Below are 24,339 nucleotides of genomic sequence, written 5' to 3'. Positions count from 1 at the left end.
ACAGAAACTCAATTGCTAACAAGAACAATGGAGACTTGAAAGTCCATGAGAATCATGCCTGGGACGTTCCTCTTTATTAGTTGCTGTTGCGTCCTTCCTTTATTCACTGGGCCCTTCCAAATGGGGAAGAGGTCCACCTAAGAGCACTTGGCTCTGTTATCCTACAGCTTTTCATGGGCAATGATAATCAGCCTCCTCTCCCTTTGCCACTCAGGAAAGTAGGATAAAATCTTCCCGTGTCCCTCTGCAACCACATCATCTGGGATGTCTGCTCTTGGCTGGGGCTGGACAGATATCCACTGAGAGCTGAGCCCACGTGTCATAATGGAGGGATCGACACCCACAGAACAGGTGGAGAGGTGTCCCAGAACCTGGGTCACAGACACCTTCAGATGAAAGAGCACAAAGGGGAGAGGTCAGAACACAGGGAATGTGGACAACAGAGAACATCTAATGAGAAGAAGACTCCTATTCACGGGGATGAGGAAGGGCCCAATAGATCCACCAGAGACAGACTATTGGTGATTTTTGACCCACTTCAAATTACCAGTAGCACACCTTCTGTCCACGATTATTAAAAAGCCATGACTAGACATTGTAAATGAGCTTCCTGTGAAAAAGAAGGCAATGCAGCCATGTCTACCCACTGTGATATCCAAGAAGCTATTTTCCACAATGATTCATTTATTATCTGTCATTGGGAGATAATGTTGGAAAAACAAAATGCCTCCCTCTTCATAACCTCAGCCTATAGTTTAGCTTCCCCCTTCTAATAGTCTAGTAGTGATACCAAAATGCTCTTCAGTTTTTCAAAAGGAATGCACTGGATTCAACTTTAGGGCTAAAGAGAGAACAGAACCTTACATGTCTTCAAGGAACTTTGAGTCTAGAGCGAGTGTACAGGATCAAGCTTGTAGAATTCACTTTCTGAATTTGGCACTCTGCTATTGGTGTGTTTCCCCCAAAGAGTTAACCACCGTGGTCTTGGTGTGCTGCCCGCATCAGGTGGTACCACTAGTGTATTTAGTGAACAATCAACAATTGTGTAAAAGAAGGGTGTTGAAATGTTGCCTTAAAATATTGTTTTAATATTTAAGAAAACACCTGTTTGCTTTACTGATACAAAGAGTAAATAGATTACAGCAAATATCTTTTTTACTGAAAATAAATCCATGCATATTAATATGTGTTTTACAGTGACAATAAATACTCTGATTGTCACTAATGTACCGTTCTCAAATGCACTGGTAACAAATAACATCTTCAATTCAATGGTTTACAAGTCCATGGATTCTTGGTGCTTACCTGCATGTGTGCCTGCCTTAGAGAGACAGTAGGGATGGGTATAAGTCAGGACCTATTGACATGGGACACATGACAACTATCTGAGGAGCCCAGGACAGGGATCGGGGATTTTTCCAAGTGTTCTTGCCATGTGATCCTCTTGTCAAGCAAAGCAACCGTGAGTATAGCCAAAATTGGGTGTGTGGATGGCATTCAGCTGTTCTGAACCAAGAAAGATGCCCCAAAAAGAAATTCAAAAAGTTTGGTAAAGATGATCAATCAGTCCAACCTTCACAAGTAGGATTTCAGACCAAAGTCACTCATTTGCACATATGAAAGAAAAATCTGCACTCTTTGAGAGCAGCCAGAGAAAGAAAGGAAACACTGATCTGAGCTTGCTTCTCCAGAGAAAGGGGGCCTGTAGCAACCCTACTAACCACACCCATGAGCGCAAAACCAGCCACTGGCACAAGAGAGAAAACCCTGAAACGATTTAACATGGATCTGGTTTGAATCCATGGGAATTAGGTAAATGGCAAAAGAATACGGAGCAGAGCCAGATAGTAGGTCATGGGAGCAAGCATGCGCAACTTCACAGGCACGCCCGGGGGAAAGCTGGCAGAAAATCCCAAAAGCACCATTTTAGTATCTGCAGAGGCACAAAGTAGAGGCAAAGTTGGGGGCTCATGCTCAGTGCTTTCTGACCCCCCGAATGGGTCAGACTCTTAGACACCCCCCAAGGACCCCACCTCCTAGTATGCACGCCCCCGTGTGATCCCCTGTCCTTGAGTATGGGCAAGACCCGTGACTTGCTTATAACCAATAAAATATTGCAGAAGTGATGAAGGTAACTTTCACGACTAGGCCACATGAGATTGTGATTCCTACCTTACTGCAGGCTCTCTCTCCGTTGCCTTCTTGAATTGCTTACTTTAATGCAGCCAGGGGCCATCTCCATACCGTGACCTGGTGGAAAGCTGTGTCAGGTGTAGCTGACACCTCCACTGCAGCCTGGAGAGAGCCCTGGAAACAGAGGACCCAGAACCCACGCCTGGACTCCCGACTCACACAAACGGTGAGACGACAAGTGGGTGCTGTTAAAGTCCCTAGGTTTGGGTAATTCCTTACTCAGCAATGGACAGTTCCAGCCGATTTCTGCAGCCTAGACTCCGTGAGAGGTGGCCATACTGTAAGCGTCAGACAATTACCTGGCCTGACTTATCTCTGGTGGGAACACTTGGCCCTCAGAAAATCGCGTGATGATGATTTTGTATCAGTTTGGTTCACAGAGTGCCCAGATATTGGGTCACACATTATTTCTGGGTATGTCTGTGAGGTTGCTTCTGGTGAGATTAGCATATGGACTGATAGAGTAAAGCAGATTTCCCTCCCCGTGTGGGTAGTCTAATCCAATCAGCTGAAAGCCAGAATGGAAAGGAATTATAATTTCTGAATGGAAAAAAGCCTGTCTTTGAGCTGGAAGCTCATTCTTCTTGCCTTTGGACTCAGACTCAGACTGGAATTTACCTCTCAGTCCTCCAGGTCCTCAGCCTTTGAACTTGGACTGGACCTAACACCCTCATTCTTCTGGGTTTCCAGCCTGTTGATTACACATCCTTCTCCAAAAATCACAGGAGTCGACTACTCATAGTAAAACTCTCATATACATATATCTATGAATATAAAACATATGGTATATTTTATAGTACACTATGCATATTACATATACACCTATATGGGCATATATATTCTATAGTTTTGGTTTCTTTGGAGAGCCCAGACTAACACCACACAAATAGCTTGGTTTTCTATTTTGACAATGCAATATTTTTTTCTTTCGTTCTCTTTGTTTTGCAGCACTGGGGTTGGAACCCACGGGCGCTCTTACCATTGAGCTACATCCCCAGACCTTCATATTTTTTATTTTGAGACAGTGTCTGCTAAGTTGCCCAGGCTGACCTTGAATTTGTGATCTTCCTGCCTTAGCCTCCTGTGTCACTGGGGTTGGAGGAATGCACAACATTGCCCAGCTAACAATGCAATTGTGTTGTTGTTGTGTAGTACTGGAGATGGAGCCAGGGACACTCAAACAACTGAGCTACATCCCCAGCCCGATTTTATTTTTCACTTGAGACAGGGTCTCACTACATTACTGAGGCTGACCTCAGACTTACAATCCTGCCTCAGCCTCCCAAGCTGCTAGGATGCAGGCCTGCTCCACAGTACCCAGGTGCAATATTTAAAATATCCTTCCTCTGGGAAGGAAAGTTGCCTTTCTCATTTTTCCTTCACCAAAGCCACACCCTCCAGAGAAGCCTACACGTAAATAATTACATTATTCATGTGGAACAATGGTAACCTCAGAGAGAAGAACTTAACTGGGGCTCACAACAGGTCAAAGGGACACTTTGGAACTTTGGAAGCATTACCCAAGCCCTGACTGCCTGGGAGGGTGGGGGCATGGGCAGCAGTGAGGAGGGCCAAGGTCCTCCCTGACCCTCCAGGCTCCCGCCACAGCCTCGCCCACACCCTAGCACGGTGACTTCCGTTTATTTTGTTTCCATTTCTCGGTAATTATAAGTGACACACAAACAGAAATGTGTATTTTATACTAATTGTAGATATTGCATTAGCTTTTAATTTTATTTTTCAGACAAAAGCAATGTAAGGATTTGAGATGTCAAGATACGGGAGGAAACCCACATCATCAGAAGCTGAGAAGCACCTAAAAATGCCATTTTTACTAACACAATATCTGAAGTATGTCCCTTGAGACCCATTTTTCCAGGGTCTAAAAAGCATTTTATTGACATTAACTTTGTTCAGCTTTACATTACCTCTCTCAGTATTACCATACCCCTGTTTGAAAGATGGAGAAAGTTGGACTGAAAAGTATAATAAGGAGTCCAAGGTCACAAGCTTCTATGCCTAGAATATAAAACCTGTAAGAGTCAGACATCGGGATGTTTTCTTTTTCCCTACTGACAAGAGCTAGTCATGCAAGTGACAGCTCGGGAACACTATTATTTGCAAGCATCCCCTCCCTCTCTTTTCCGAGCCTTTTGCAAAGTCATTTACATAAAGGTTCATGAATTATACATCACTCAGATCTCTTTGTATCCTGTACGTACTTATACTTCAAATAGTTGTGCAATCTTACATCCTTTTGATTTTTTTTTTCCTTCATTACTCTCCTTCATTTCTTGTAAACATTTTTCTCGCTATAGGCATACAGCCCAAAGAAGTTAGAGGAGGAGAAAACCCTCTTATTCTTCTTATTCATGTCTCATCTTCCTAATTTAAGGACACTATCTGACTTCCAGGCTATGGCTGAGTAGGAAAGTCACAAATCCTCTCCCCCAAAGCAGCTAAAAAGCTGAGAAAAACTATCAAACACGATAGTCTTGATGCTATGAAAATCGGACAGTACACATAACAGCTGAAAGAGTTCACCCTTGAGGGATGCTGAACTTTGGGTACCAACAGTGAGAGTCTAGATTTCTTGCCTGGAGCTGCCCCCACACACCCCCACAAAGTGCAATCATTACAGAGGTTCTGCCAGAACAGGGCACGCCAGGAGGACTAGTGGCTTTGCCAACAGGAACAAAAAGGCTCACTCAGTTTAGAACGGAATAAAGTGCCCACAGTTTCAGTGTCGGTGAAACTGATGATCTTGGCCTGGAGTGAGCAAGAAGGGCGGGTGAGTTCTGCGATCTGAGGTCTTCATCACGGTGGGGGCAGGCTTACTCCCAATGAAGTGCCTACCTCGGAGAGAACACAGAGGTACGGACCGTGCCCATGCTCCTGGGTTACTCTGAGCTGTACCGGCAGATAAAGGTGACAGGGAGCCCCAGGGAAGGGAAGAGGCAGGCACACCGAGGTAGACCTTCAGTACTTTTCCTGAGCTCTGCTGCCCACACACAGATCGATTCTTGGAGGGTAGAACCCACACTGGTGTGAGGCATTTGAACAATGACCTGTGTCCAATCATTAAATTATAGCAAACCTAAGTAGATGTGGAGGTAACCTCTAGGGAGTTAGGCTTAAAAATTAGGGATTGTTAAAAAAAAAAAAAAATGGAGCAGTTATATACCATAGGGAAAAACCAACCGATTTTCCCGGACAAGTTACAAACAAATAAGCAGCTCTGAGAATCCAGAGATACTATAATACATCATCTAAATGTCAAAATAAAAGTTACAAAATATGCAAAAAAATACAAAAGTATGATCCATACTCAGCCATACTCAGGCTTTTTTTTTCTTTTTTCTTTCTTTTTCTTTTTCTTTTTTTTTTTTTTTTTTTGTGTGTGTGTGTGTGTTTGTGTGGTGCTGGGGATTGAACCCAAGGCCTTGTGCTGATCCATACTCAGGAAAGAGCAGTCAGACAAAGCCATCTCTGACTATCTCCAGATGACTAATTTATCAGAAGATCTCAAAGCAGTTGTTATAATTATGTTCAAACATTAAGGAAACCATATATTAAAAATTAAAGGAAAGTATAACAATATCAAATCAATAAATAGAGAATCTCAATAAAGATATGCAATTTTTAAAAAGAATTCTGGAGTCGAAAAGGACAAATTAACTAAGAAAGCCTCAGCAGCAGATTTGAGATGGCAGAAGCAAACAACAGTGAAATGGAAGCAAAATGAATAGGAATAACAGAGACACAAAATCCCAAGAAAACTGAAACACATCCCCAGGACTGCAGGCAACACCAAGCATAACAATATGTGGATAGCAAGAGTCCCAGAGCGAGAAAATAGAGAAAATGCATAAATAAAATGCATTTGAGACATTAAAAAATGATCTACACATCCAAGGCACTCAACTAATCCCAAGTAGAAAAAATACAAGATGAATCAAGATGAATACTGTAATATCAGCAACCACTAAAAGGAGAAAAAAATCATAAACAAATATAGTGAAGGAGAATCAACAGGGGAATAAAATATTATTTATTTAATGCAAGTGGATACAGCAAAGAAGAACATAGGGGCAAAAGAGACAAGAGATACATAGAAGATAAGCTTCAATGGCAAGTACAAATTCGACAATACCAATAATTCCTTTAAGCATAAGTGATATCAATACAGAAATCAAAAACAGTTTGAATATAAAAGTAAGATTCAGCCAGATGTATACATAAGAGACACATCTAAGACTCAAAGACTCAAACTAGTTGAAAATAAAAGTATAGAAAAATATATGTCATGCAAGCTGTCATCAGACAACCAGTGGCTATCCTGGTAACAAAAGAAGTCATTTAAGATAGGAAATACTTCAAGAGACAGAGGAGAACACTTTATAATGATAAAAGGATTAGATACGTCAGTAAAATATAATGCTTATAAATAAGGTACACAGCACCAGATCATATGAAGCAAAATTGACAGAACTGGAAGAAGAAAATACATCGATCAAAAATCATAATCAGACCTAGAAAAACAATAGAAAAGATCCATGAAACGATGAGATCATTTTTGAAAAGATAACCAAAATTGACAAATTCTTAACTGAAGTGAAAAAGGAAGGAAGAATCAGAAATAAAATCAGAAATTAAAAAAGAGAGAAATCACAGAAATACAAAGAATTTTGAGACTACTATGAAAACTGTATAAACCATAAGAAATGGAAAAATTCCTAGACACATACATCCTACGAAGACTCAATTGTGATAAAATAGAAAGTCCGAGAGATCAATAATGAGTAAGGAGACTGAGTAATCATAAATTGCCCATCAAAATCACCTCAGAACCTGGTGGCCTTGTGCTGAATTCTACCCAAGGAAGAGTTAATTCTAATTCTTCCTAAAGTCTTCCCAAAAAACGACGAAGAAGGAGTACCTCCAAACTCAGTTTAAAAGGCTAGCATGGTCCTTATATTAAAATCAGACAAGGATACTATAGCAAAAAAAAATTACAGCCCCAAATTATAATGAACATAAATGCAAAACTCCTCAACAAAATACTGGCAAGTCCTATTTGTTTTAGTCTGCTTTTTCACAGTGGTGGCTATAAGATCAGACGATCAATTTTAGAGGAAAAGCTTCCTTGGGAGCTCACGATTTCTGAGGTCCTAGTCCATAGATAGCCAGCTCCATTCCCAGGGCTCGAGGTGAGGCTGAACATCAGGGTGGAAGAGGGTGGTGGAGGGAAGCAGGCCAGGACTTGGCCACCAAGAAGCAGACAGAGCTCAACTTTACAAATACATACCCCAAAGGCGTGCCCCATGACTCACCCTCTAAAGCCACACCTGCCTGCCCACAGTTACCACTCAGTTAATCACTATCAGAGACTAAGGCTCTCATAACCCAATCGTTTCACTTCTAAACCTGCTTGTATTGTCTCTCACATGAGCTTTTGGGGAACACAGATCTAAACCATAACGGGTACTCAACAGCACACTAAAGGGATCACTCATCATGATGGAGGGGGATTTGTCCCCAGGATTCAAGGATAGATGAACCTACACAAATCAATAAAGGGGATATACCACATTAACAGAATGAAGGAATAAAAGCATGTGATCATGATAAAAAATTTTCATGAATTTACTAGAAGTAGGAAAATAATCTTATAACTTATGAGGATGTAAGAAATAATCTGAGTTTGGCCAGGAGTCACTCTAGGCCTGGGTCAAAGAGAGCAGGAGCATTTGGAGAGTTGTCTTCTCACCTTTCACAGTGTTTGTGTCGTCAGGTTCAGAACGTGACCCAGAAATCTCAACTTTCTTTAAAATACAACTATAGCTTTATCAGTCACAAATTCACCTAAAATGACAGGGACCCAGTCCATCTTGATGAAAGAAGAGAAAAAAATACACTGGTCCATTCACATTTATATAAATGGAAATGTGCTATTTCTTGTGACACTGAATTAAAAATTACAAACTCAAGGAAGAATTCATGGACTTTTTAAAAAACAACATTCTTGTTTATTCTCTTTGGCAGTTTATTAATTTCTTCTTTGGAAATGTTGTAGAATATCAAGCTAGGATCTTGTTACAAATAAATCTTCCTTATAAACAAATTGGTGCCTCTTGAATTTTATGTATCAAACCTCTGCATTTCTATAGCACCAAGAACTCATTACTGGTTAGGAAACTCACACACACACACACACACACACACACACACACACAAAGAATTCACCATACTCCACCAGTCTATTTCCTCAATTGCTAACAGTCCAGATATGTGTTGTATTCATTTTATGTACCAAATGAAAAAGAAGCTAAATTTATATCAAAATTGCAATTTGAAGAGATACACAATATAAAATGACCATTTCTTCCTAATTAGATTGTCAAAAATAGTAACAGGTTAGATTTTATTGTTAAATTCCAAAATAATCACTCATAAAAATAATCTTTGGCAGGCTTGATTGCACACTCAAAAATAGCTTCATGTTCTGAAATGAAAGTAATGTTGCTTTCTTATCACTCTGGGGAAAGGATCAAGACAGTTCGTATGGCTTTAAGTTAACAGGGAATTTAAGACACCAGAGTGGAATTTTCCTATTCAGTTAGAAAGCTAAACTATTCCTAACAAAGAAATAAGAAATTATCAAATTATGCCCCAATCAGAGTTAACTATCTTATTATTCAGCTTATTAAACTATGAGATAAGATAAGTATGAAAGTTCACAATTGCATAACAAGTTGAAGTAAGGCATAATACTTACATTTTTAAAAATAAATTCAATGCAACAGACCCACCACAAAGAATGTTTTAAGGAAAGAGGAAATTGGAAGTGAGGCCTGGGAATGACTAACGTGGAACCCAAGGAAATTAAATGGAAAAATAATATATTCTACTAAATAGAAGTTCCCACAGGTTGGAGGTTTCGGGGTGAGCAACACCGTAACTTGTTGTGTCAGGTTACAAAGGACTACTAGAAGAAATGTCATCCATGTCTACCCACAGCTGGAGAACTGGCAAGCAAATAATCATTTTTGCTTAACTTTTTGGCCCAATAACTGAATCATCACCAAATCATCTAGCCTGGAATCCAAATGTGCAAATGTGCTCACAGTCTTGAAGCAATGTGCTAACTCAGTCTCAGTCAACTGCATGGATTTGGTAATATTCAACTTAAGAGTACTTAAAAACGGTATTACTTTTATCTGTAATCTTAATGGAGCAAAACACAAAATGAGAAATGTGTGGGACATATTTATTGCCATTTAATGTAAATTTTAAATTTTTTTAAATGGTAAAATATATATATATATATATATATATATATATATATATATATATTCCACAATCCTAAAAATGCAGATTCAAAGTCATCTTTAGGATAATCTATTTTCTTAAGTGGAAAAGAAAGAAAGCAAAGAATGAGCCAGCACACAGGGACTTCATATCAGCTTGGGACTGTCCATGGGAACAGTTCATGTGAGCACCATCCACCACATGTGCATTGTGGAACAGATTGAAATCTAAAATTAAAACATACAACAAAACAAACAGGCAGAGCCCTTATCCTGGACCATGATCTGTAGATCAATAGTTGTAAAGGCCATTAAAAAATGTAACCCCAGACTTCCATTAATTTTTTTAAAATGATGACATTATTGGTGTCAAATAATATATGCTTCTGTAATAGCACAAAAAAGATTGAAATAAGAGAGAAAAATCAAGCAAATGAAAATAATAATACGAGTAACAAATGGAATCATGAATAATTTTTTATTTGTAATTTATTTAACTGAAAAAGGCAATAAACCAAACTCAACCAGAAAGTATGGAACTATTACAGTCATTGAATTAGAAGATAAGCTCCCCAAGGGAAGGAACTTTGCTTCTCCTGTTTCGTCTTCTGTGATCTGTGTAGAGAAGTGACTGGCAGGTAGTCAACATGCAGTAACATGAGTCAGTCAAGGGACCCATTAGAAAGACAAGTTCTTCCCATTCTGTCCCAATCACCTATCTCCACTCAAATCAATAGACATATTGTAAAGAAATAAGCAAAAAGAGAAAATTGTGTCACCAGCCATGGGTCACCAAGGAGATTATTCAAAACCTGACATCATAAATGGCTACTTGTTAATCAGCATGCGCATGTTTACATGCACTCACCAGGCAGAGGGTGAGAGTGAAGAGTACCTGCTTCACATTCCTGGGACTAGGATCTATGAACGCCGTAGGACCCTCTCACCACACCCACCCTGAAGTCTTTCATTTATGTTTTTGCTTGAAAAGTTCAGAAAGAAAAATGACAGGAAAAGACAGTAAGCAGACTCCTCTGAGAGGAGTTAATATTCCAGTGCTGTGTGGGGAGTGGAGAGAACACTGCTCCACCTCTCACCTGATGACTTTCACGACAAATGAGAAACCAAACTTCGGCTCTGTGAGTGGAATAAGGGGACGTCAGGAAGTGACTCGAGTAAGCTTTGTGAGAAGACAGTGATGCAGAGAGATGAAATAGAAAAGGGCTAAGAGGCAGAGCATGTAATTAAATGGGAGACACAGAACGAGAGTATGGAAATATGTCTCTTTATTAGATCAGAACAAGCATCTTATATTCTCTGAATTGTGTAGTCGAAAAAGTAAAAGCATTTGAAAGAAAATTGGTAAGAACGAATAATAGTATTACATTTTTTGGAAAAATTAAGGCTACACATGAACATTATATACCTGCTTAATCATGACCCCCTGGCTTAGTTAGCTGGTTACCATTCAGTCAGCAAACCCCACGAGGAGCTGCAATGTCCCCAGCAGTCAATGATTTCCCATGGGCCAGGAGACTAACCCTGCAGTGTGCCTCTGCCCCGCCCCCCCACTGCCTGATGTCTACCACGGTCCACAATCAACCCTCCATTCACCAAGAGACAGACGGGTGAAGAGAAAATAAGGGCAAACTCACCTTTCTTTTTGATTGTATCCTTTCCCAGTAGGGTCATGAATCACTTGAGAGAAGATTTAGGCACTGAAGATACTCTACAATTTGGCTAATGGGTGCCATTTCTGACTTGAGAATAAATGCTAGGCACACTGTCAGACTATGGGAAGAGGGAAAAATCATTCTGCTTACGAGTTTAACATGGAAGAGGTTATTTATCATTTTAGAAGTGCCATCTATACGAAGTTAAAAATAATAAATTCCTTCTTGTCTTTTTCCTCATCTTATTAATCAGTGAATGAAAAACATGAGTGCCCTTATTCCAAATAAGGAAAGAAAATCTGCAATATAAATACCTTGGACTGACTGAAGAAGTTTATCACTTGACAGAGTTTTAAAATTGCATACATTTTGTGGGATTTTTTTAAAACAAATGAAGTCATAGTTAATTTTTTTAGGAAAGACTGTTAATTGACAATATTTAAATTTCTGGAAGACAAAACTACTGATCGATTCTAGATGGAGTCTGAATTTTACTTGTGACAGTATATTTATGCTATCTACCCAAGAGAAAAATGGAATTTTGCATAGCAAGATTCAAACGAACGTAACCATCTAGGGAATCTTGGCAAAGAGCCTCTATCTGCACTCTTAGTATGTGACTGGTTTCCCTGTGTTTACAGTTCCAAATTCCCTCTACTGCAAGCCAGGAATCTCTAATCCCATTCATTCCAAGGAAGTAGAACCAATAGACCCAGGGTCAGTCACAGTTGGTAGACTTAATTTCCTAAGTACCCAACCTAACCTCCAAATTATCCTTCCTGGCCACTGGACCACTTAGAACATGCTCAAGACATCACAAGAAAAGAAAGTTCTAAGTGTTTCTTGTGAACACAAATGCAAAAATCCTCAAAAAAGAACCAGTAAATGCAATATAGCAATAAACAAAATATGTATAAACTATGTCCAACTGGCATTTACACTAAGGAACTCAAGGTTAGTTTCACATCAAACAAAAAACAATTACTATATTAAATTATATTAATAAAAAAGGAGAAGATTCACATGATCATCTTAATAGGTGCAGGAAAAGTATCTGATAAAATCCAGCACTCATTCTTAATAAAAAATCTTAAGTTAGAAACCTGTAAAGGGCACCTATGAAAAACTTCAGAATGTAACAGAAATAGAAAAATACTGAATGGTTTTCACTAAGGTCAGGAAGAAGATGAGGATATCTTCCCTTATTGCTTCTATTCAATCTCATACTGGAACTTTTAGTCAAAGAAATTAAGCAGGTAAATAGAGGGAAGGCAAATTGGAAGGACAAGTAAAATCATCTCTATTTTCAAGTGACAGCATGTTATACAAAGAAAAGTCCAAGGAAACCCCCCACAGATAATCTATTATAACTAAAAATTTAATTCAGCCAGTTAGCAAGGTATGAGTTTAATATACAAAACTCAGTTTTATTTCTACAAATCTGCAATGAACAATCCAAGCATGAGATGAAGAAAATATATTTAAAATAATATCAAATACAATAAATTTCTTAAGATAAATTCAACAAAATAAATGTAAATCTTATATTCTGGAGGATATATATAGCATTGTAGCAAGAAACTAGGGATCCAAATAAATGAAAATGCATTGGATGCTCATGGATCAGAGTTACCTAACAACATAAAGATGGCAATATCCACTCAAATGAACCCAATATAATCCATATCAAAACTTCAGTTGATTAATTTGCAGAAAGTTACAGACTGATAATAAATTTATATGGAAATTAAAGTTTCCCAGAAACCAAAATATTTTTGAAAAGGATGAACAAAGTTGGAAGACTCACATTTCACAATTTAAGACTTACTATAAAACGGCCATCATCCATCATCCAATGTGGTGTTGATATACAGAGAGGCGCATAAATAAATGAAATAGAACTGGGTTTAGAAATACGCCCTCTAGTTTCCAATCAATTGATTTTCAGTAAGAAAGCCAAGATCATTTAATGGAGAAATAATAGCACTTATAACAATATGTGTTAGGACTAGATATCTATAGGCAAAATAATACATTGGATCTCTACCTGATACCATATGTTAATAAAAACTAAAAAAATAGATTAAAAAAATCCAAACATAAGAATTGAAACTATAAAACTCTCAAAAGAAAACAATGATATAAATTTCTATGCCCATGAATTGGGTAATAGTTTCTGAGATATGATACCAAAAATACATGCAACCAAGGAAAACATAAATTACACTTAATCAAATTTAATTTTTTCTCAAAATAATACATTAATAAAATGAAAATACCATACAAAGAATGGGAAGAAAATATTTACAAATCAATAAGTGATTGTATTCTTAGTATGTAAAGAATTCTTCCAACTCAATAATAAATCACAAACTAATTTAAAACTGGGCAAATAACTTGAATAGCTTCTCCAAAAAAGATACAAAAATGGCCAAGAAGCACATGAAATGATGCCCAAACTTATAAACTATCAGAGCAATGTAAAAAAAAAAAAAATGAAATGCCATTTCACATAAAGATGATTTTAATAAAAAACTCAAAGAATAACCATTGGTGGCAAGGATAGGGTAAAATTGGAGTGCTCATGTGCTTGGAAAAAAATGTAAGATAGTGCACAGGTTTTGAAAAACTGTTTGGTAATTTCTCAAAAGTTTAAACACAGAGTGACCATATGACCCAGTAATTTCATTCCCAAGTACCTGCCCAAGAGAAATAAAAACATACATTACCCCCAAAACTTGTATATGCAGAATTATTCATGATAGCAAAACAAAAAACCAGGAACAACCCAAATTCCCATCAGTGGATGAAAGGATATTCAAACTGTGGCATATTCTCACAAGGGAATATTATTTGTGTATAATATTGTATATAATGGAATACAATGAAATGTGTAAGGTGCTCATACTTGCAATAAGAATGACTTTAAAACATTTGCCAAGTGAAAGAAGCCAATTACAAAATAACACAAACTTCAGGATTCCATTCACTTGGAAGGTTCACAATGGGCAAAGCTATAGAGGCAGAGAGTAGGTTATGATGGCCTAGGGCTTGAGGGTATGCGAAGAAATGGCTAACGGCCACTAAATGGTGCCTCCTTTTGGGGATGATGAAAATGTTCTAAAATTAATTGTACAGTCTTGTGAATATACTAAGAAACATTGGATTATACAGCTAAATCAGTGTGATTGTCTGAAAATTTGTTTCCCAATAATTCGTATGTTGAAATGTAATCCCTCAAGGTGTTAGTATTAGTGATAGGTAGCAGACAGACATGAGTGGTAGAAACATGAAGTTAAGGGGTAATTCTGCAGACCGGGCCTATGCACTAGCCTCCACACATTATCTTTTAAAAACCAATTTACTCAAGGCCATTCTGGCCCTGCTCTGGATTAAGTCAATAGAAGATGTTACATTGCTTGACAAACAATCTGTTATCTGCAGGGCTACTCTCAGGGCCAAGGAATATACATCTGAAGACTCCTTCCCAATAAGGGGACACAAGTTACCCTGAAAAGGGATTTTGTAAACTTTATATAGATGAAAGATTCCAAGGCTCAGGAAAAAGGATAATTAAAAGCAAAGCCACCAACCATAAAATCTGTAAAAGCAAGTTCCTTTCAGAATCAGTCAGCACAGGCCAAGGTGAATGGATAGTTGTCTGTAGCTCTTCAGTGCATCATTTTAATCTCATTGTGATGACAATCACAGTTCATCTCATTGTTTGGATACCTGCGGGTAAAATTATGTGGAATAGGGTGTTAAACTGGACAGGACACTCTAGAAACTTCCCCATGACCCCAATAAAATGATGGAATAAATTGGCTTGCTCTCATTCTCCTCTCTAGAGACAACCCACCCTCTACCAGGAGGGTGTCTTTCCTTTCTTCTCTAATAAACTTTGCTAAACTTTTACTGTGGTTCATTTCTTGCTTGAAATCCTCTCTTTCAAGAACACAAGAGTCCAGAGATAAAATGTGACCCCCATACCTCCTGTAACAGGAAATAAGACCTTTGGGAAAGTAATTAGATCCTGAGGGAAATCTAATCATGAATGAGATTAGTACCCTTATAAAATAAGCCCAAGAGAACTCCTTCAGCTGTGTAAGAGGACAGTGAGAAGACGCCCATTTATCAAGAAAGTGAACCCTCCCCAGACACTGAATCTCCAGGCATTTTGATCTTGGAATTCCTAGCTGCCAGAATTAGGAGAAAAATTTTTTTTTGCTTATAAACTATTACATGTAAGGTTCTGTTATAGCAGCCCAAATGAACTAAGATATATAGTATGTGAATTAAGTTCCAATAAACTTTTAAAAATTACTCTGAATTTTAGTCCATTCATGCATTCATTTGAACAACATAAGGTTTCCATGATCCAAACACTGCTTAGTCTGTTGGAGTACAGAGATAAAAGTTGCAATCTGTTCCCCCAAATGTTCTTTATAATAGGAGAAATAAAGTGTCAAATCCATCCCCATGAGATGAAATGAGTGTTATGATTCAATAAGAATAGAACATTATTGGAATACAAGGGAACCCATAGACCCAAATCAGCATGGGGTTTAAAGGTCAGGGAAGGTTTCCTAAAAAGGAAAATATCTAAGCCAAGTACCAATGCAAAGTAAAGATGAGGAAAACAGCAAACTCTTATCATCAGGTATGTAGAAGGATATGCTAAGACAGGGAGGAATGAGACTGCAAGATGTCCTAAGATTGCCTTGGGGTAGGACACCGGGTTCATAGATAGGAAGGGCAGCCACTGGGAACTGAACTGGGTTGGGACTATATTGCAATAGATTTTGTATGCCACCATGCCAACATGTTTACACTAACTAGTAAGCAAGAGGAAATTAGTTTGGCTTAAATTTGGAGACATATTATCAGATCTACATTTTTAGGATACCATTTTGATCATAAAACTAGCGAGTCAGTAAAATGAGAAAAATTTGGGAGACAACATTTGTTGTAATCCAAGTAAGACAATAGCAGTGAGGTCAGAGGTCAAAGGATGGTTTGACACAGCCACATCAATGTTTATAGCAGCTCAACTCACAATAGCTAAACTATGGAACCAACTTAGGTATTCTTCTACAGATGAGTGGATAAAGAAAATGTGGTATATATATGAGGGAAGATTACTCAGTTTTAAAGAAGAATGAAATTATGGGAATTTGTGGGAAAAAGGATGGAGTTGGAGAATATCATGCTAAATGAAATAAGCCAAACCCAAAAAACCAACAGCTGAATATTCTCTCTGATATGCCGATGCTAATTCATGATAGGGTGCGGGGCACCAGGGAAGAATAGAGTTACTTTAGATTAGGTAGAGGGGAGTGAAGGCAGGGGAATGGCTATGGGGATGGGAAGGATAGTAGAGTGAAACAGACATTATTACCTCATGTACATGTGTGACTGCATGACTCATGTGATCCTGTAACATGTACAGTCAGAAAAATGAGAAATTATACATTTATGTATGAGTTATCAAAATGCATAATGCATTCTACTGTCTTGTACAACTAATTAGAACAAATAAATTTTTTTTAAAAAGATAGGATTGATTTCTGTGCCAAAACATTACACACAGCTATTGAGAATGAGAAGGGAATCAGGATCAACTCCAAGTTCCTAACTTTGAAAATCACATTTGCTGGTGGTGCCCATTCATCATGAAAATGGCTACTGGAAGAAGATGAAATTGAGAAGAATGGAAAACATTAGAAACTTAGTGGAGAACTCACTGTTTTTAAGGTGCCTGAGGGATGGCGTAGTAGGCGCATACAGAAATCAACCGGGTATAGAAACAAAAATCAGGAAGAAGGACTCTGTGTAAAAACAGATCTAAGAGTTGTCATGATAAATGGCTGTTGGATTTATGAATTGGAAAATCATGGACAGAAAGGCTGTACCATGAAGACAGAGAAAAAAAATCTATGAAATCAGCTTTTTCACTCATGATCTCTATTAGGGGCAGATAATGCTCTAAGCTTGAGTTTGCTAGTTACTAAAATGAATGTAATAAAGAAATAAAAAAGGGAAATAGAATATATAAAGAGAGATAGATAGGCACAGGTATATACAGATATCAGTGTAATGTAATGCCTGACATGTAAAAACCAATCCATTTCTCCTTCCTCCTTATGTAATACTTTCGAGGTCAGCAGCGTTCTGAGTACTGGGCATTCAAGTTGATGGTTGTGTGGACACAGGGATGGAAGAGTGACGGGTGGACAGAACATAAAAACCTAATTTTCCAGGCAATGGGGACAGACTTGAAGGGGAAGATAAGGTAGGAATAACAACAGCCTGGTACGGACAGACTTTTAAAGAGTTCCCATTTCATGGCATTTGCTAAGCTAAGGCTGCTAGTAAACACCTTGACCACCTCACCTGAAGATGTCGGGTGAGAGAATGATTCCTACAGAAAGAAGCAACCCACGCCCAGAGACAGGCAGAGTGAGACCGTCGGTGGTGCCATCTGAGTCGGGAGAGCTGACGGGTGATCCCCATGGACTCCCTGGATAACTCAGGCGTTGTGTCAGCCAGTACATACTTTTCTGGGAGATGGTTTTATGGTACCACTGGCCCCTGAAAGAGCTCTGTTCAAGGCCTTTCTCTGCTCCTTTGTTCTCCAAGGTCCTTTGTCCTATGGGAAGACTCTGGCCACTGAAAGAACTCCCCCTGTAGGACAGACCTCTCCAGGCCTCCTACAATCTGCGTTTTCTCCAGACGTGGATGCATCTACCCAGAAAGCAGTGAATGTGGAATTATCTGGAAACACCAATTGACAGTGGACCCAGAGTCAAACGCCATGTCACAGGGCCAGGGCACACTGTCCGTATGTGGAAGCTAACAGGAAGGTGTGAGAAGGAGACCCACAAGAAGTGCTCAGAGGAACCTTAGATTGAGATCCTTACCTCCTCTTTATCACAAAGCTCTTCTCTGAAGTTGGACTTGGCAGTCAAGACATCAGCCTGTAAAGTAATCCATCTATTGGGTGGAAAGGAGGCAGGTGGAACAGTTCACAGGGGTGGGAAGAGGCGAGCACAGGTGGATGAGCACCTCACAGAATGCCACTATCCCTGAAGCACCACCCTGGCCTAAGGAGCCCACCTAGCACGGTGAAGAGAGAATCTCTCTCTAGTGATTGACCCCAAACACACACCACTGGAGACTTGACTTACAACGTGATGCAGAATGTGAACATTTATGGATTTTTCTCTTATTCCTTAAAATATTGATGAATTTTATCCTCAGATAAATAATCCAAGTTCATTGTGGAGCAGTTATAAAAAATGGACAAAGGAAAATAATGTGCTCTCATCCAGCCAGCTCAGTTAACGCCCGCTACTTTGTGCGGTGCTGGTGGTAGGATATGTGTATTGCCTACACCAACTGATCTGGCTTTTGCTATTTTAGCAGTAATCATGAGAGTTTTAACATCATTACATAGAAGCGTACATAATGTGCATACTATTTAAATAACCATGTAGTGCCCCCAAGTGTGATACCTACACAATGTTCCAATGCACAAATGTTCTATAATTTATTTAGCTTATTTCCTTCTTTTTGATTTGTAAGTACCTTTCCAATGTAAGCTATTACTGGGCCAAAAGTATGTGGAGTTTTTCCTTATCTTTTTATAAATGTTATCAAATTGTCCTCTGCAAAACCTGTAATATTATACATTCTCACTTATCAAAAAGTATAAGAAATCTTATTTTTTCATGTTCCAGCATTATCATTTTAAAATTACTATAAGCAATTTCTAAGTTGAAAATACTGGTACAAAATAAACACATGAAATGAATGTATAAATCCTGTAACATTAATTTTCTATAGAAATAGAGTTGATTCTTTAGAAGTTAATAAAATTAAACTGAAGAGTAAAGCTATATTAAAAATAAAACTTTCAATAAGTTGCCTCCAAATAATTCACTTTTCTATGAGTAACATCAGTTTTCCTTCAGGATTATGTCAAATAGGCCTGCTTTAAATGAATCATAACTGAACAAAAACTGTTTACAAGATAAAAGTTTCTCAAATGTACTATTAGCACATCAATCAGACTTTGGAATTTTTCTGCTAAAGGGCATATCATTTAAAAAGTAGAGGTTTATAAACTAGAAAAACTAAATAAAACAATCCACAACTTTATGAAGAAAATTGGTGCTTGGTTAGTTTTAATAATGGTGGCTTGGCATAAAATACTCATGACAACTGTTAAAGTATATGAGAAAATGAGAAAATCATCCACAATGTGACTTAATTATGATATTGGGGACCCTCCTTAGTGTCTAATTATCTTACAGTAACCTCTATTATTTAGTTGTAGCAATCTAACACACATTGTATTCATCATCTTTTAGTAGAATTTTATGCATTTGAAAATATTTATAGAGGAGAGAACTGATTATAGTAGCATGTCTAAAATATGCTCTGTACATCACATGATGCTTCATTTTAAAAGGGTTCGGTGGTCAGATATGTTGAAGAAAGACTGTGTATTATGTCCTTCTTTTAGAGATTTGCCAGGTGCATTTGTAAATTCAAAGCTCTAAGAAATTCTAAAACTAGGCACCATTGTGTGTTATGCTCTTTAGAATACACCAGACTTCTCCTCCAGATTAAGAACATGGCTCCCGTCCATGTCAGTAATGTCCTCAACAGCTCCACTTTCCTCTGCCCCTTTCCTTCTTCCCTGGTGGATGATGCGATGCTGTGAACCGGCCAGGGGATTACCTCCCTCCCGGATGCTCCATGGTAAGGAACCCTGCTGAGAGGGTGTGAAAGGTGGTCAGGCAGTTACAGGTAGTGCCCACTCAGGACGATGGCACTTGCTCTGATTCCATCAGGGTCCACTTGCCTGCAGTTCTCTTACTTCTTAAGGATGCTGACAAGGACATTTGCCTTTATGACCTATCCACGCACACTTTGGGATTCCTGGGCTGTTTATTTCTATCGCTTATTTAGGAACTATAGTCATTAGAGAGGAAAGACCAGAAGCTCCCTGAGGACTTACTTGGCTCAAGCCTCAGTTTATTTGCTAAATTATTTATTTTTATAAAAATGCCTAAGGTACTTACTGTGCATCAGGCACTAAATACTTTGGAAATATTAATTCATTTGATCTTTTATAACTGCACAGAATGCAAGCTATTTATTAGTCCCACACTGGATGGAAAAGCCAAAGCACAGAGAAGTTCAGTAGCTCGCTCCTTACTGATAGTGACAGGAAGTGGCTGAGCCAGGGAGGGACCCGGTAATCCCACTCAACCCACTGATGCAGTTTGAAAGTATGTTCCCTCCAACATTCAGATTGAAATTCCCAAATGCAATAATATTAGTAAATGGAGTTTTAGGAGGTGATTTGGTCATGAATCATCCACCACCATGAATGGAACTAGTGTCCCTACAAATGGACTTGAGGGGGCCTGCCTTCCCCTCTGTCCTACTGCCCCTCCTGCCACGTAAAGACTCAGCAAGAGGCACCATCTTGGAAGGGGAACCAGTCCTTCCTAAAAACCAGATGGGCTGGGGTCTGGATCTTGGACTTCCCAGCCTCTAGAACTGCGAGAAACAGCTTCCCTTTGTTAGAGACCACCCGGTCTAAAGTATTTTGTTATAGGATGCAGGACAGACTGTGACAACTCATGAGCTAGAGTGCCTTTTAACTAATTCACTTCTCTGGGTCTTTAACCATAAAATAAGATGCCCTCTGGAGAATCGCTCCCAGTTGAAGAATCCCAGCTCCACCCTGCAATCCACTGGTTGCTGTGTGTTTTCCAAGTGCTATTCCCCAACTCCGTCAGGTTTCCTTTCTACTCCGATAATCATAGTCCAGCGTGACAAAGTAATTGCAGGTGGCATCGCAGATCATTACAGACTGCTGGCAGGTGCTTCACACTGAGGAGTGATTGTAAAGAAGAGGTCAGAGATAGGAAAGTCACTTTGTGCTGTCAGGAGATCTAGGCCAGCAATCAGCGGGCAGCGTGCTTGTCACAGGGTGGACACTCAAAGGCTTGCTGATCAGAGGGGCGCGTGATAACGGAAGACTATCGCTGAATGTGAATCCCCGTCTGTTAAAAAGGAGAGATGGTCCACTCAGGTGTGACGCTGAAGATAAAGCTTAATAATGGGAGGGCACAGTTTAGCTGCTGGGAAGATCTGTCAGTTTAGGGAGAGAATCTCTTTCGAGACTGGGGAAGTCAGAATTCTTGACTATAAAGCAGTTTCATCGTGAAAAGTCTACCTGGATGCGAGTCAGCGACTGGCCTACGTCAACACGTCCCTGAAACTCAGAAGTCTCACTCATTGGTCATCAGTGTTGCAGATCTATAGTGAAATCCAATGTGAACTGTGGCTAATGTGAGAAACGAGTTGCTTGAAAACAGCAGGATAAATATTAAAACTGTACAGGATAGTTATCTATAAATGGCAATTTTACTTTTATTTAAGCTGATAATATACAACTAGAAATATAAAAAGAGGCAAAAAATGAAAAAAGTGCATAGGTATTATAAGTAATTGGATTTTGCTTTTGCAGATTATCTGTATCGTTGCCTTAGAGCCTTTTCCAGTAATTTTTTAATTAATCAGCATAAATCAAAAGTGCCCTTTCTATGGTGTTCTGTGAAATAGAGGTCTTCAGGTGTGATGCGTCACTGTCCACGCGGTCTCTATCCTGCCTTGGCTCTTTAACCCGGCATCTCTTTAGTCCTCTTGAATATCAAGCATTTGACCGTGATTGCCAAGCAGGTCACAAAACCTGCTAATCCATCAGGTGCTCCCCAACTTACAATGGGGTTTTGTCCCAACAAACCCGTCATTAAGTTGAAAATATCTAAGGCAAAAAAATGCGTTTGATACAACTGGCCTGCTAAATCCCGGCTCAGCAACACTGCCTACCACAGAGCATGGTTGCCCGCCCTCCTGGGCACGAGGCTGATGGCTACGTCAGGGAGAGTTCGCCCCTAGCCTAAGAAGAGATCGAAATTCAAAGTGGGGTTTCCACTGAATGCATAGCACTTTCGAAGCATCATAAATTTGAACAATTACAAGTAGAATCATTTTAAGTCAGCAGAGCACATACATGGTGCCGACTTAGTGGTCGGACATAGTGGGCAGCAGATGGGGAGCCGAGAGAAATGGTCCCAGAGTCTGCAGGTGCCGCAGCCTGTGTTGTGCACAAGTGTCACCCGAGGTGACACGGAAGGGAGAGTGCAAGCAGGTTTCCTCTTGGGCCTTCTTAGCCGAGTGCCACTGGAAAGGGACAAGGAAGAGGAGTCTGGTAAGCAGAAATCAAAGCGCATTCGATCCAGAATACAGATATTTAAAGGGTTGGAAAAGCTGGTGGCTCCTGAATCTTAAGCAGTGAGAGACGAGACTGTGAAAAGACCTTCAGAGGCAAAGGTCCAGCAGAGCTTCCTCCTTGAAGTAAAGGACGGAACCAAGAGTAGATGAAGGACTGCCTGTCTTGGCCAGCAGGGGTGGGGTCACCGCCTGTAAGATCAGAGCAGGGTGGGTTGGGGATGTAGCTCAGTTGGTAGAGTGCCTGCCTCGCAAGCACAAGGCCCTGGGTTCGATCCCCAGCACCACCAAAAAAAAAAAAAAAAAAGATCAGAGCAGGGGTGTGAAGGAGAGGGAGGGAGAGGTGGGGGGGAGAGAGATGGGGGAGGGAGAGAGAGACAGAGAGATAGAGAGACAGAGAGAGGCACAGAGAGAGAGAGACAGTGAGAGAGAGAGACTGTGGGGGGGAGGAGAGCACCAGAGAGAGAGAGAGAGAGAGAGTGAGAGAGAGACAGAGAGAGAGCAGAGATAGAGACACAGAGAGAGAGGGAGGGAGGGAGAGAGAGTGAGAGAGACAGAGAGAGAGAGAGAGACAGAGGGAAGAGGCAAGGGAGAGAGGGAGGGAGGGTGGCCAAACAGAGAGTCAGGTCCAGGAAAGGGCACAAGGTGTAGTTACTGAAAATGTACCTAACCAGAAGCAGATAGATTAAAATCCCTCAAGTTTTCCAAAGGAAGAATACTTGAAAAAAAAGTTGGAAAGTTAGATCAAAAGAATAAAAGATGTCCTGAGACTATTAAAGAAACAAAACAACTCTTGTACTCCAACTTTTTACAGATGAGAAATAAGCTCCAAAATCTCTACAGTCCCCAGTCTCCAATGTCCACATCACATGTGGCCAAAGATGATCATTAACAAGGAGAAAAGCTCCCTCTGCCCGTCCTCCTCCCCAAACATCAGAGCCAGGAGCCCAAACCAAAACACAATCCACAAGGACACAAACAAGAGACGAGTGAGTTCTCCCTGAAGGGCCGGGCCGGTGTCAAATCAGAGCACTCGTAAGACCTGCCCCTCCACAGGACCAGGGTTCAGCAAGACCACGGACCAACAAAGTGTTGGGACGATCACCTTCCACCAGCTCCTCACTGCTGCGCAGACGGGCCGTGGGCAATGAGATGGTGGGCAGTGAGCTCTCCACTCTTTGCTTGGACGCCTCCATGGAGCAACCACATGGCTCCTCTGCCACACACAGAATCTGATCTGAAGGAGACCAAATGGAGGGCAGTCTGGTCGCTTCCCGTCAGGAGATGTTGATTGTGTTCTGTGTGGAAAGAAGAATGAAGAGCCATCTGATGACCTGAAGGGCAGGTGACAATGGGCCCTGGTTCAATGTTCACCAGAACTATTTCCTCTTCTCCTTTTTGGTGCACTATTATTTATTTTTGAATTGACATTTTTATTAGGTTGACTCTTCTCCAAAAACACAGCACAGTATTTCATTTGTCCCAGGCTCGCACTGTGTCTCTCAGTGTGTTTTTTTCTTATGTTTTTTGTGAGAATTTTTTTTTTTATTTTTACAGACTGCATTTTGATTCATTGTACATAAATGAGGTACAACTTTTCATTTCTATGATTGTACACAATGTAGAGTCACACCATTCATGTAATCACACATGCACATAGGGTAATACTGTCCGTCTCATTCTACTATCTTTCCTTCCCCCACCCCCTCCCACCCCATTTTCCTCTACACCATTCAAAGTTCCTTCATTCTTCTCTTCCCCTGCACCACCCTGGTTCATTATGTATCATCATCCACTTATCAGAGAAAACATTCAGCCTTTAATTTTTTGGGCTTGACCTATATCACTTA

At 39.8% G+C, this 24,339-nt stretch overlaps 1 non-coding gene across 1 annotated transcript; it reads left to right on the top strand.

Annotated features, from left to right (window-relative positions):
* Nucleotides 1–22,706: 22,706 nt before the first annotated feature.
* Trnaa-cgc (transfer RNA alanine (anticodon CGC)) lies at nt 22,707–22,779 on the top strand. The gene has a single exon. It is a non-coding gene; the product is annotated as a tRNA-Ala (tRNA).
* Nucleotides 22,780–24,339: the final 1,560 nt, after the last annotated feature.

The sequence above is a fragment of the Sciurus carolinensis genome, chromosome 12 (genome assembly GCF_902686445.1).
Source record: "Sciurus carolinensis chromosome 12, mSciCar1.2, whole genome shotgun sequence".
In the NCBI taxonomy this organism is placed as follows: domain Eukaryota; kingdom Metazoa; phylum Chordata; class Mammalia; order Rodentia; family Sciuridae; genus Sciurus; species Sciurus carolinensis.
This window is presented reverse-complemented; position numbering and strand designations above follow the sequence as displayed.